This window comes from Phyllobates terribilis, unplaced genomic scaffold (assembly GCF_046119375.1).
Source record: "Phyllobates terribilis strain yellow unplaced genomic scaffold, ASM4611937v1 Scaffold_5__5_contigs__length_657084704, whole genome shotgun sequence".
Lineage (NCBI taxonomy): Eukaryota > Metazoa > Chordata > Amphibia > Anura > Dendrobatidae > Phyllobates > Phyllobates terribilis.
Window position 1 is genome coordinate 46,954,098 of NW_027362765.1, and position 11,361 is coordinate 46,965,458.

Genomic DNA, 11,361 nt, shown 5'->3' on the forward strand with positions numbered 1-11,361 from the left:
CAGATAGAAACATTGAGGAGACGGCCTAAGGGCAGAGAAGAATGCTGAGGAGACGGCCTAAGGGCAGAGAAGAATGCTGAGGAGACGGCCTAAGGGCAGAGAAGAATGCTGAGGAGACGGCCTAAGGGCAGAGAAGAATGCTGAGGAGACGGCCTAAGGGCAGAGAAGAATGCTGAGGAGACGGCCTAAGGGCAGAGAAGAATGCTGAGGAGACGGCCTAAGGGCAGAGAAGAATGCTGAGGAGACGACCTAAGGGCAGAGAAGAATGCTGAGGAGACGGCCTAAGGGCAGAGAAGAATGCTGAGGAGACGGCCTAAGGGCAGAGAAGAATGCTGAGGGCTAAATGCAGAGAGGAGCGTTGAGGAAACGGCCTAAGGGCAGAGAAGAATGCTGAGGAGATGGCCTAAGGGCAGAGAAGAATGCTGAGGAGACGGCCTGAGAGCAGATAGAAACATTGAGGAGACGGCCTAAATGCAGAGAAGAATGCTGAGGAGACGGCCTAAGGGCAGAGAAGAACGCTGAGGAGACGGCCTAAGGGCAGAGAAGAATGCTGAGGAGATGGCCTAAGGGCAGAGAAGAATGCTGAGGAGATGGCCTAAGGGCAGAGAAGAATGCTGAGGAGACGGCCTGAGAGCAGATAGAAACATTGAGGAGACAGCCTAAATGCAGAGAAGAATGCTGAGGAGACGGCCTAAGGGCAGAGAAGAACGCTGAGGAGACGGCCTAAGGGCAGAGAAGAATGCTGAGGAGACGGCCTAAGGGCAGAGAAGAATGCTGAGGAGACGGCCTAAGGGCAGAGAAGAATGCTGAGGAGACGGCCTAAGGGCAGAGAAGAATGCTGAGGAGACGGCCTAAGGGCAGAGAAGAATGCTGAGGAGACGGCCTAAGGGCAGAGAAGAATGCTGAGGAGACGGCCTAAGGGCAGAGAAGAATGCTGAGGAGACGACCTAAGGGCAGAGAAGAATGCTGAGGAAACGGCCTAAGGGCAGAGAAGAATGCTGAGGAGACGATGTGAGGGCAGAGGGGAATGCTGAACACGGCCTGAAGGCAGAGAGGGGCACAGAGACGGCCTGAGTGTGGATACAAACAACATAGGTGTGAAATATGATGGGCCGGAGCTCATTATAGTCAGTGAGGACAGTCAGACTCAGCTGGTGAACGTCTGATGGGGAATTTATCCCCAGATGCTTCCTGCTCCTACTCACCACATAATCTATCCCTCTCTATCTTCTGTTAAAGTTGGGAGATATCTATAAACACATGGCAGAAATGGGAGCGCTGCTCTGGGCGGGAAGGGTTCTCTCTAGTAATGAAGGGGTTAATGCCCCCTGCGCCCAGTAATGGGGTCTCTCCACATACCTCCACCTGCAGAGCCGCCACCACATATATGGCTGTTCTGTGCGCACAGGACCTGTGATGAGGTCACAGGAGGGGAGGAGTCAGGGGTCACATGATCAGGGGCCTCAGTGGATGCAGGACTCTGCTGTGCTGGTTGTCATGGTGCTGGATGAGGAGAAGGTTATGTGTGGGGTCAGGAGGGGTTTACAGTGTGGATGTAGCAGAGCCGCGCGTGTACGAGGTGTATGGAGCGGAGCCGCGCGTGTACGAGGTGTATGGAGCGGAGCCGCGCGTGTACGAGGTGTATGGAGCGGAGCCGCGCGTGTACGAGGTGTATGGAGCGGAGCCGCGCGTGTACGAGGTGTATGGAGCGGAGCCGCGCGTGTACGAGGTGTATGGAGCGGAGCCGCGCGTGTACGAGGTGTATGGAGCGGAGCCGCGCGTGTACGAGGTGTACGGAGCGGAGCCGCGCGTGTACGAGGTGTACGGAGCGCAGCCGCGTGTGTACGAGGTGTACGGAGCAGAGCCGCGCGTGTACGAGGTGTACGGAGCAGAGCCGCGCGTGTACGAGGTGTACGGAGCAGAGCCGCGCGTGTACGAGGTGTACGGAGCGGAGCCGCGTGTACGAGGTGTACGGAGCGGAGCCGCGCGTGTACGAGGTGTACGGAGCGGAGCCGCGCGTGTACGAGGTGTATGGAGCGGAGCCGCGCGTGTACGAGGTGTATGGAGCGGAGCCGCGCGTGTACGAGGTGTATGGAGCAGAGCCGCGCGTGTACGAGGTGTATGGAGCAGAGCCGCGCATGTACGAGGTGTATGGAGCAGAGCCGCGCGTGTACGAGGCGTACGGAGCGCAGCCGCGTGAGTACGAGGTGTATGGAGCGGAGCCGCGTGTGTACGAGGTGTGCGGAGCGGAGCCGTGTGTACGGAGCGGAGCCGCGTGTACGAGGTGTACGGAGCGGAGTCGCGCGTGTACAAGGTGTACGGAGCGGAGCCGCGTGTGTACGAGATGTACGGAGCGCAGCCGCGTGTACGAGGTGTATAGGGCGTTGCCGCGTGTGTGCGAGGTGTACGGAGCGGATCCGCGTGTGTACGAGGTGTACGGAGCGGAGCCGCGTGTGTACGAGGTGTACGGAGCGGAGCCGCGCGTGTACGAGGCGTACGGGGCGGAGCCGCGCGTGTACGAGGCGTACGGAGCGCAGCCGCGCGTGTACGAGGCGTACGGAGCGCAGCCGCGCGTGTACGAGGCGTACGGAGCGGAGCCGCGCGTGTACGAGGCGTACGGAGCGGAGCCGCGCGTGTACGAGGCGTACGGAGCGGAGCCGCGCGTGTACGAGGCGTACGGAGCGGAGCCGCGTGTGTACGAGGCGTACGGAGCGGAGCCGCGTGTGTACGAGGCGTACGGAGCACAGCCGCGTGTGTACGAGGCGTACGGAGCAGAGCCGCGCGTGTACGAGGCGTACGGAGCGGAGCCGCACGTGTACGAGATTCTCATTTTAGTGGCAAAATATTTTTTCATGCTTTATTTTGAAGTTTTTCTGCCAAAATCTTGTAGTAATGTGTCCCACCCTGGTCTTCATCTTGTAATGTCCCCCATCTTTGTCCCCATCTTGTCGTAATATTCCATACTGGGCCCCATATTGTCGTAATGTCACATACCGGTCCCCATATTGTAGATATGTCCTCATCTTGTAGTAATGCCCCATCTGGTCCCCATCTTGTTGTAACGTCCCCATCTTCTAGGAATGTCCCCATCCTGGTCCCGCTCTTGTAGTAATGTCCCCAGCCTGGTCCCCATGTTTTAGGACTGTCCCCAGCCTGGTCCCCATCTTTTAGGACTGTCCCCAGCCTGGTCCCCATCTTTTAGGACTGTCCCTTGTGCCTTTCTACGCATACATGAGAAAAAAAAAAAGATTCTCCTCACCTGTCCTCCGTTCCCTCGGCGTCCTTTATGCACCTGTGGCCCGCAGGCACCATAGACCCCAATCGCGGCCCGGTCCAGGAGCTGTCGGCAGCTGCGCTTCAGTTCAGTGTATTGCCGCGCAAAGACCGGCTCTCTGCACAGTAATACCAGTGGCAGCCGCCGGCCTATCAGAGGCCAGCAGCTGACATCTGCGCGTGTCAGTGACGTCATACGCTGCTGCGGTCTCTGCACGGCAATACACTGAACTGAAGCACAGCTGCTGGCAGCTCCTGGATCGGGCCGCGATTGGGGTCTATGGTGCCTGTGGGCCGCATGAAGGGCCGCATGCGGCCCGCGTGTTTGAGACCCCTGTTGTACATGGTTTAATATAAGTTACATCTAGTAGATTTAGATTGGGACATAGTAAACCCTCCTGCAGATGTCCCCATACGTTCTGCCCACAGTGTATTTCTGTGCATAAATCTATAGTGTTCCATTATATAAAGTGTCCTCGAGAGTCATGTGTTATGACCTCTGAGAACCAGGTTGGCTTATTAACTGGGAGGAACTAATTACATTTTCAAATGTTGTCAGGTTCAGTTATGAAATGAGACGTTTCTTAATGATTTTGACCTGTATTCAAATCTGACAATGAAAAATTATACAAAGAAAAACAAAGGGATCCCCAGGGCATAAATATAAAAAAATCGATCTTTATTCTATTTTGTTAAAATCAAAGGTAGGGATAGCCATACATTAAAATATCGTCATCTTTCTCTGACGTGTTTCTGTCCGAAGCCCTTAGTCGTAGAGTATGTGTTAATAGGTCACAGTTGCATTATATACAGAGACATGGGTACTACTTAAATAGGCATCAGCATATGATTAACGATTAATTACGGTAATAACAGATGATCTGAAATGCGATGACCAAGACGGAAATTCATTGAATAGATAATGAGTGCATTTGCCATTATCAAGGGCAAAAAAAACCCACTGTACATTCCACCATGCCTAAAGAAAAATGAAAATTTTTAGTGTGCTTTTGTTTCTATGATATCAAAGAGTTTCCTTTTACTGCTACATATACTTATTGCATAAAAGTTTCAGTACTTTGAAACATTATTATTTTTGCCAATACTTTTTGTATTTTGTTATGCCAATTTTCTGCTATTTATTTAGAGGAAAATGAACAATTCAAATAACTAAAACATGTCTAAACACTATTGCGAATTATAAACAGTTACAGAAATTGCACTACAACATTAGATTCTCATTCAGTGACAACTCTTTTTTGCTCGTCTCTTGTACTCCTGCATCGGATCATCTGTTACAATTGTCCAACAGTAATCTGCAAGCATTGATGGATTCCATTTTCCTTGATATCTTTTCCCCATAGCTGCAGTATCTTGGCTCGTCGCTCACTGCAGATGATGTCTAGTTGCGAATGTAAGAAATGAATCTTTAAGGACATGATACAGCCAAGATCCTTATATGTTTTGAGGAGATTTTACACCAACTCCTCATAGTTATCAGCTCTTGAGCTTCCCAAAAAGTTAGTTACCACTAATGAGAATGCTACCCATGCAGCCTTTTTCTTGCCCTGCAACAGATAGAGAAACTCCTCATCTTGAAGAAGCTTATGAATCTGAAGTCCAATAAAGACTCCTTCCTTTATCTTTGCGTTACTCAACCTTGGAAATGTATCAATGAGATACTTGAATTCTTATGTGGGTCAACAAGTGCTGGATGTATAACATTTTTACCCCCTGGCTCAAGTGAATGACGGAGAGGCCAGGGTCTTTTATTGTAGTGATATTAGTACAGTACTTTGTGTATCCACCCTGGAGATGAAGTAAGAGGGCAACTACCTTTAAGTTACCACAGAGGGGCCACAAATGTTGGTCATAGTTCAGGCACCTCAACAGCTGTTTCATGTTGTCATAGGTTTCTTTCATGTAGACTGCATAACCAACTAGAATTGAAGGTAGCGCATTGATCGAATTGATGAAGAACCTCCATTCCTCTGTATTATGACTTATCTTCAGAGCTTCCATTAAACTGTTGATGTTATTTCATCTCAGAAGATCACCCTTCAGGAAGAAGTATTGGACAAGATCTTTATTATGGTTGTGGAACAAAGAAATCCAATTCCACTGCTGTAGCCTGTAGATCATTCAGTTCACTTTGTGTTATAAGGTGTGGTTCAGTTGAGGTTGCTGACAAAGTCTGGGTTGTTAGAGGAAGATGCTTCATGACACCAAGTGTCCTCTTCTTCCTCACTTGACTCGACTGAAAATGTTTCTGTAGCTTTTGGAACTATCGGTTATTCTGTATGTGGTACTGGGCATATTGCAGATGGAATGTTTGGATACAGCAAAGTCCACATTTTCTTCTTTGAAACTCCTTTTCTAAAGGGGGGCACCATGCAGAAATAGCAATTGGTAGTGTAATCGGTTGGCTCTCTCCTGATCATTGGGACTGCAAAAAGCATAGATTGCTTCTTCCCATGCAACCATTGCAGCATATGTGTAGAGCCCAACTCTTGTCCTGATCTCATATTCTGCAGCCAAAATACAGGTTGTAGTCTTTCCTTAACATGGTAGTCAAGTTTCTTTGTGATGCAAAAGTGACCACTCTGTATACAGGTGCATCTCACAAAATTAAAATATCATCAAAAAGTTAATTCATTTCAGTTCTTCAATACAAAAAGTGAAATTCATATATTATATAAAGTCATTACAAACAGAGTGATCTATTTCAAGTGTTTATTTCTGTTAATGTTGATGATTATGGCTTACAGCCAATTAAAACACAAAAGTCATTATCTCATTAAATTAGAATACTTTATAACAACAGCTTGAAAAATGTTTTTAAAATCCAAAATTTTGGCCTACTGAAATGTATGCATAGTAAATGCACTCAATACTTGGTCGGGGCTCCTTTTGCATCAATTACTGCATCAATGCGGCGAGGCGATCAGCGAGTGGCACTGCCGAGGTGTTATGGAAGCCCACGTTGCTTTCACAGCAGCCTGCAGCTCGTCTACATTGTTGGGTCTGGTGTCTCTCATCTTCCTCTTGACAATACCCCATAGATTCTCTATGGGGTTCAGGTCAGGTGAGTTTGCTGGCCAATCAAGCACAGTGATACTGTTGTTTATTGGTAATTTTGGCAGTGTGGACAGGTGCCAAGTCCTGTTGGAGAATGAAATTTCCATCTCCAAAAAGCTTGTTGGCAGAGTGAACCATGAAGTGCTCGACAATTTCCTGGTAGACGACTGCGTTGACTTTGGTCTTGATAAAACACAGTGGACCTACACCAGCAGATGACATGGCTCCCCAAACCATCAGTGATTGTGGAAATTTCACACTAGACCTCAAGCAGCTTGGATTGTGTTCCTCTCCACTCTTCCTCCAGACTCTGGGACCTTGATTTCCAAATGAAAATTGGAACTCTGGGACCTTGTGGAGTGTGTCAATGACTGGCTTCTGGACATATGTCAAGTCAGCAGTCTTCCCCATGATTGTGGAGCCTACTGAAACAGACTACGATACCTTTTTAAAAGCTTAGGAAGCCTTTGCAGGTGTTTTTAGTTAATTATTCTAATTTACTGAGATAATGACTTTTGTGTTTTCATTGGCTGTAAGCCATAATCATCAACATTAACAGAAATAAACACTGTAATGACTCTATATAATATGAGTTTCACTTTTTGTATTGAAGAACTGAAATAAATTAACTTTTTGATGATATTCTAATTTAGTGAGATGCACATGTATATAGTAAAAACTATCAGCTTTGCTAATGCAAGAAAGAGGCTTATCTGAAAAAAAAATAGAAACATGTGAATATGACATTTATAAAAGTAGGTGATGCAACTATAATTAGTATTATGTCATGGGAGCGGAGTTGGTGTTTTTTGATTGGTCACTCTAAGGTTCTGTTCACATTGCTGTGCACCCAAACAATGGTTTCCCTCCACATATTGAGTATCGGTGTACTCAGGAGTAATTGCACAATAATTTTTGGGGTCCCTTTTCTCCTGTTACCCTTGTGAAAATAAAAAATTTGGGGCTAAAAGATAATTTTTGTGGAAAAATTTATTTTTTTATTTTCACGGTTCTATGTTATAAACCTGTGTGAAGCACCTGTAGGGTTCAAGGAGGTCCTCTCAAGTCTAGATAAGTTACTTGAGGGGTCTAGTTTGCAAAATAGGGTAATTTGTGTATAAACCTGTGTGAAGCACCTGTGGGGTTCAAGGAGGTCCTCTCAAGTCTAGATAAGTTACTTGAGGGGTCTAGTTTGCAAAATAGGGTAATTTGTGGGGGGTTTCCACTGTTTAGGCACATCATGGACTCTCCAAACGCGACATGGCGTCCACTCTAGATTCCAGCCAATTTTGGGTTCAAAACGTCAACTGGCGCTCCTTCCCTTCCGTGCACCCAAACAGTGGTTTTCACACATATATGGGATAGTGGCGTACTCAGGAGAAATTGCACATAAAATTTTGTGGTCCATTTTCTTTTGTTACCCTTATGAAAATAAAAAAAATGGGGTCTGACGTAAAATTTTTGTGAAAAAAAGATAAATGTTCCTTTTTTCCTTCCACATTGCTTTAGTTCCTGTGAAGCACCTGAAGGGTTAATAAACTTCTTGAATGTGGTTTTGAGCACCTTGAGGGGTGCAGTTTTTAGAATGGTGTCACTTTTGGGCATTTTCTGTCATATAGACCCCTCAAAGTCACTTCAAATGTGATGTGGTCCGTAAAAATAATGGTTTTCTAAATTTTATTGTAAAAATGAGAAATCGCTGGTCTACTTTTAATCCTTATTACTTCTTGACAAAAAAAAAAAAATTGTTTCAAAATTGTGCTGATGTAAAGTAGACATGTGGAAAATTACTTTTTTTTTTAATTCTGTGGAAGCAGGGTTGAAAAGCAATGACTGACTTTCATTTGTTCATTTTCATAGATTTTTAATTTATTATTACTTTTGTCAGATTCTAGTTATTTCTGTGACCATTGTGGGTTTTTCTTTCATTAAATGAGGGGTACCAACAATTTTGACATGTGTAACTCATACAGATATGTAAAAAAAAATATATATATATATATATATATATATATATATATATATATATATATATATATATATATATATATATATATATATATATATATATAAAATGGCACCTGGAATGTGACAATGATAAAAATGAAAATACTACGTCCCAAATGAATTAATTCCTTAAAGGGGTTGTCCACTACTATTGAAAATAGCCCAATGTATTTTTATGATGAATAGAAGTTTCTTTGTAATTACCTTCCTCTGCTGTTTCTGCGTGTGAGTGGTGCTATCACTGGCCGCTCACAGGCATCACGTGACCCCCTGCTGCAGCCGGCTCTGACATCCGCTGATGTCACGTCATGGTTTCCGGATGCAGCCGGGGGTCTCTCTCTTCTGCGTTCCACGGTGGATGCTGGGTTGTGGGCGGGGTTACCTCGCGTGTCACACCCGTCATCCACTGCGCGCTCTCCCTCTCCCCATTCATTGGGAAACAGCAGAGGAAGGTATTTCCAAAGAAGATTCTTTTCATCATAAAAATACATTGGACTATTTTCAAAAGTAGTGGACAACCCCTTTAAAGAGGACCTATTACCAGTCTGTCGCTGACCTTTTTATTTAATAAAAGTGTAGGCAAAGTCTACAAAAGTTGCACCCAAACTTCCTGATTGTCAGATATTGGTGTGCAGGGCAAGATCTCACAACTTTTCAAAGCTCCACTTATAGTGTAAAGCCCCCGTCTCACATAGCGAGATCGCTAGCGAGATCGCTGCTGAGTCACGGTTTTGGTGACGCAACAGCGACCTCACCAGCGATGTCGCTATGTGTGACACTTTGCAGTGATCAGGCCCCTGCTGTGAGGTCGCTGATCGCTGCAGAATGTCCTGGACCTTTTTTTGGTCGTTGCCCTCCCGCTGGTCAGCACACATCGCTGTGTGTGACCAGCGGGAGCAGCAATCAGGCTGGTAATCATGATAAACAGGGGGTTACTAGGGGCGCACGCGCACTTAGTATCCCGCTGTTTATCATGGTTACGAGCCTGCTAAAGTGAGCGGTAACCTCCCGCTCACCGTAGCATTGTGGTAACCATGATAAACAGCGGGTTACTAGGTGCGCGTGTGCCCCTAGTAACCCGCTGTTTACCATGGTTACCAGCCTGCTCCTGCTTCAGCAGGCTGGTAACCAGGAGCAGGACATCGTGGAAAGATTCTTTCCACAATGTCGCTGCTCCCCTGATCGTTGGTGAGCCTGCCTGTTTGACAGCTCACCAGCGACCACATAGCGACGCAGCAACGATCCCTGACAGGTCGTATCGTTGTCGGGATCACTGCAGCGTCGCTAAGTGTGACGGGGCCTTAAGAGGAAGATCTGTCTTTCCACTAACCAAACGCTGCTGCTTACTAAGCTGTTAAGGAAAATAAGTGACCTAATGATGTTATTGTCCGGTAACAGATTAGCAAAGTACATGTCAAACTGGGTTAATGGAAAGAGCGAGATCTCGCTCTTTCCCTGCAAGAATCGAGCTCTACATGCCAGGATCCCACACCTTGGAAATTCGGGGCTGACTTTGGTAGAAAATCAAGCTGTTTCAGAAGACATTAGGAGCCCTTATGGGAGTCATTAGGAGTTCTTATGACATTAATTTATATTTAATATAATCACCAATCTGGGCTACCCCCTATTTTTATTAAATAAAAATGGCAACCCCAGATTGGCAGTAGGTACTTTGTAAGGGTGCAACGGACAACACACTGATGTAACAGAGGTAGCATCCACGTGCTGTTGACCATTTCATAAACCTATTTTTTGACATGGGAGTTTGGTCCACGAATCAAACCAAACTTGGTCATGTCTCCGCTTTTCATTGTGGACTTATGGGCTGCAATACAAAGAAGACATGAAAATGTGCCCATAAACTATCATGGATACACATCTGTTAAAAAGGAATGAACAATATACGTACAAAAAAAAATCAGACATGTGAATGGGGCTTTTCAAAGTGGTTAATTTCGTAATAAAAAAGTCAGGGTTGCTACTGGAGATGTACACTAATTCTATGTGTCAAGTATGGCACTGTGTGTGTAATCACACCTATTGGACTGTAGTAACACATATTCCTTCTAAGGTAATTTGATTTCCTGAGCCAGTAACCCTGAGGTATGCATGTAAAGATTAAAAAAACAGAAAGCCCGAAGTTTTTCCAACAAGCATTTATTAATGATTGGCAACCAGAATTTTTAAATGCAGTTATATCTAAAAATGTTATAAAGTATAGACACCTGACTGATATATATAGTGGGTATGGAAAGTATTCAGACCCTTTTTAATTTTTCACTCTTTGTTTCATTGCAGCCATTTGGTAAATTCTAAAAAGTTCATTTTTTTTCTCATTAAAAGTACACTCTGCACCCCATCTTGACTGAAAAAAAAACAGAAATGTAGAAATTTTTGCAAATTTATTAAAAAAGAAAAACTGAAATATCACATGGTCATAAGTATTCAGACCCTTTGCTCAAACACTCATATTTAAGTCACATGCTGTCCATTTCCTTGTGATCCTCCTTGAGATGGTTCTACTCCTTCATTGGAGTCCATCTGTGTTTAATTGAACTGATAGGACTTGATTTGGAAAGGCACACACCTGTCTATATAAGACCTCACAGCTCACAGTGCATGTCCGACCAAATGAGAATCATGAGCTCAAAGGAACTGCCCAAGGAGCTCAGAGACAGAATTGTGGCAAGGCACAGCTCTGGTCAAGGTTACCAAAGAATTTCTGCATTATTCAAGGCTCCTAAGAGCACAGTGGCCTCCATAATCCTTAAATGGAAGAAGTTTGGGACCACCAGAAGTCTTCCTAGACCTGGCCGTCCAGCCAAACTGAGCAATCGTGGGAGAAGAGCCTTGGTGAGAGAGGTAAATAAGAACCCCAAGATCACTGTGGCTGAACTCCAGAGATGCAGTAGGGAGATGGGAAAAAGTTCCACAAAGTCAACTATCACTGCAGCCCTCCACAGGTCAGGCCTTTATGGCAGAGTGGCCCGACGGAAGCCTCTC

At 45.6% G+C, this 11,361-nt stretch overlaps 1 protein-coding gene across 1 annotated transcript in view; it reads right to left on the minus strand.

Moving 5' to 3' along the window:
• The window catches only part of LOC141271937 (uncharacterized), a 223,119-nt gene extending 221,699 nt beyond the window's left edge, over positions 1 to 1,420 (minus strand). The window contains exon 1 of the mRNA XM_073682188.1: positions 1,360 to 1,420. The gene's annotated coding sequence lies outside the window, so the exon portion shown is untranslated. The remainder of the gene's footprint in view (positions 1 to 1,359) is intronic.
• Positions 1,421 to 11,361: the final 9,941 nt, after the last annotated feature.